This window comes from Medicago truncatula, chromosome 7 (genome assembly GCF_003473485.1).
Source record: "Medicago truncatula cultivar Jemalong A17 chromosome 7, MtrunA17r5.0-ANR, whole genome shotgun sequence".
In the NCBI taxonomy this organism is placed as follows: Eukaryota; Viridiplantae; Streptophyta; class Magnoliopsida; order Fabales; family Fabaceae; genus Medicago; species Medicago truncatula.
In genome coordinates, this window is record NC_053048.1 from 11,280,647 (window position 1) to 11,283,968 (window position 3,322).

Consider the following 3,322-nt stretch of genomic DNA (forward strand, 5'->3'; position numbering starts at 1 on the left):
GATGAATTATGCCCCTTCCACCTTCAGCAAAACAAAGGAAACTGGGACCATCAGGTCATTCAAGAAACCATTTTGAAACCGGGAACGGGGTATGAGAAAAGTGTGACCGGGCGTTCTCACGTAAAGAAATGTAACATGACCCCCATTGCTCAAACCATCTGCAAAATAATCTTGTTCAACATCAAACCCAAGAGTCACCTCTCTACTTGTACCATAGATATTCCACCCCTCATTTACTACATCCTCTCCGATCAACCAGTTGACATCGCTAGGATCATTGCTAGTGAACTTAAGGATGTTGCTTTAAGCAACAAATAGAGGGTTCCTTTACCCTTTCCTGGATTGATTATGGGGTTGATTATTAGCCTCCGAATCAAAATTCCTAGCCAAGTTCATAAAGAATTGCAGAACTCGATCACTGATGCGGTCATTGCAAGTCACAGTGACAAAGAGAAAAAGGGTAAGAAAAGCTTAGGAGCTTCCTCATCTCCCCAACCGCTGATAGTGATTTTTCCCACATGGACCCCTACCAGCAATAGTGCTTCACCTACACTTGGGATTACTTAGATGCTAACAAGAGGGTTGTATCTTCATTACACGATTCCTTGTACCGGATGCAGCTGCACTCCGGCTATCCACAAGAAGCAGCCCATCAGGTCCCAACACCGGAAGCTTACGAGTCTTATTGTGCTTGGCCTGGGGACAGGCCATTTGTTCATGGAGGGGGTGGTTCTTCGTTTATGCAGGTTGATGAACCAGTTGTGATGATCAGGGTGATGCAGACCTACATGATCCGGACGAAGTGGCAAGTGCGAATTCAAGCGAAGGCACTCCAAGTTATGAAGAGCAGGACTAGAGAGGAGTAAAGAAAAGACTTGAAAGCACACCTGAAATGAGTGATATTTTAAGATGCTTTCAGTCAATTTTTTTATTTCTAGACTCATCATTTAATGCTTTACTTTTAATACTCTTTGAACTATTTGCTTATGTATTGTGTTTAATTTGCTATGTGTGACTTTAGTGTTATGTTTTGAACTATTACTGTGTTCGTATTGTGGATGTTGTAATGTGACGTTGTTTGAGACAATGTGTTTTAATTACGATGTGTTCGTATCGTTTAATAACGTATTGTGTAGTTTAAATTTTGTCAAGTACTTCATTTTGAATTATTTTGAAAATTGTGGAAGTTTGTTTTGGTTTATTACTATTGCTTGTTTGAAAGAAAATGATAAATGCTCGAGCTTCAAATTTCAAAGTGCTTGAAAGATAGCCAGAGAGCAAAATCTCAGATGAATGGTAATGATAGATAGTTGTGATAAAGCGCATAGCCAAGGTACAAGTTTTCGGTTTTTCTAGATTTTTACTTGAATGTGAAACGGGTACTTTGCACAAATTTCATTTCATTTAGTTCTCCGCAATAACATAATTAATTGTGAACCACTTAGTACTAGCCAAAAAGTGAGGAAACCTCAATGTTTGTACTATATGCAAGGAGACCGACATTCATTGTTTAACTCGGTCATTTTATGTTAAATCCAATATTTGTTTTAAATTGTGTGAACACATGGAAAGGATCAAGGCACATTTTTGTTTGATGAGAGAAACATACTTGACCACAAATAGCCTACCTTGTGAGAAGAGCGAGTATTTGCTAACCCACTTGAGCCAAATGAATCAAGGTCCTCAATTATGAACTGTCAATTCATAAGCACAATGCTTGATGAATTTGCCTTAAATTTTTCAAAATCCAGTTCATTTTTGTTGCACTATTGGACCTTGATATGCTTTTAATTGTTGAACCCTAAACCTTCATTTTTATTTGTCCCTTTTTTGCAATAGATTAAAGGAACATTCAAATAGGGTATGTTTTTATTCAAGTTGGGGAGAAAAGGTAGATGTAAATCATTCATCAAGTAAATTGGTGTAATTAGAAGTTTTTGATCAAGACAACATTGTTTGTAAATGCAAAAAAAAAAAAAAAAAAAAAAAAAAAAAAAAAAAAAAAATGTGTACATGATAAAGAAAAGAAAATAAGAAAAAGGAAGAAAAATCCAAAAATAGAATAAGTTGTCAAGATCAAGGTGTATCATGTTTAAACATCAAGGGTTGTTTAGGGAATTCTAGTAAATTTGTCTTTTGAATGTAATTAAAAGGAATGTTCCCTTATGCTTGGCCATTTGAATTCAATTGACCCACAAATGTCCTTTCTTTTGTAGCCGAGCCATGTTACAACCCTCAAAGACCTTTTGATCCATGTTTTTATGCCTTTTGAAATGATAATTGGATGGACACATAACTTGATGTGGATGTTAACTTGATTGTCGGGTGTATGTTCATAACCCTTATTCATTTGATTTCACTTGTTTATGTACTTACAAAGAACTGTGTTAGGTGTGGTTCAGAAATAAGTATGTTATTGACTTGAATTATTTGAAATGTACTTTGTGCTTAGGACTCATTACACATTTGTAGTGGATTTTCAGATTAGTTGGAAACTTTAGACTTGCTCGCGCGCATTCATTTGAATCACTCATCTGCAGAAGTGTTTAAAACCTTTTTGTGCGTGCATCTTGTCCTAAACTTGTGTATGTTTTCAATCTTTTGTTTGAGGACAAACAAAGAGTTAAGTTGGGAAGAGTTTGATAAGTGCTAGGAAGTAGTGTTTTAAATGTTTATTTACGGCACGTTTGTTACTTGTTTCACAAGTTATCTAGGGAAAAGCCGAGAGAAAAGTGAATTTTGACCTATTACGCTTTAGTCATCTTACTTTACCCATATGTGTAGGAATCGAGTGCCAAAACATCAAGCAAGAGTCAAAAACAACAAAAAGGAGAAAAAGTCGGTTCGCCTAGCGAATAAATGGCGAGCTAAAAGCAAGGTATCGGTACATAAAGCTTTCAGATTGTTGAATAGATTGAGAAATCGTCGATTAAACGATCCAATCAACAATTGGATTGTTTAATAGTTTGGGAAATCAACTATTGAACAATACAATTGATCTCACACGATTATTTGGACACGAATAATCTTGTTGAGCGATACGTGATAATATCGATAAAACGCTGGAATCCATATACATGATTAGCTTACCTAAACTTGAAATTTTCCGTTTTTGGTTGAAACTTGTACATTTTTGGAAATTCGAATTTTGTCGAAACAAACTTTTGTAAACTAATTGAGATTACAAGTTGAGCCTATAGTTCATATAGACTTAGGTAAGACTTGTAAGGTTGGTCAAACATCTTAATCTTGTCAAATGTGATATTTCGGGTGCGAATGTGGAAATTATGAATTTGGGTTTTCTTATACGAACTTAAGCTAA

At 35.7% G+C, this 3,322-nt stretch overlaps 1 long non-coding RNA gene across 1 annotated transcript; it reads left to right on the forward strand.

The window, feature by feature from the left end:
* The first annotated feature begins 2,158 nt into the window (after positions 1-2,158).
* Positions 2,159-2,814, forward strand: LOC120576918 (uncharacterized). The gene is made up of 2 exons (XR_005643022.1): positions 2,159-2,325; positions 2,785-2,814. It is a non-coding gene; the product is annotated as an uncharacterized lncRNA (long non-coding RNA).
* Positions 2,815-3,322: the final 508 nt, after the last annotated feature.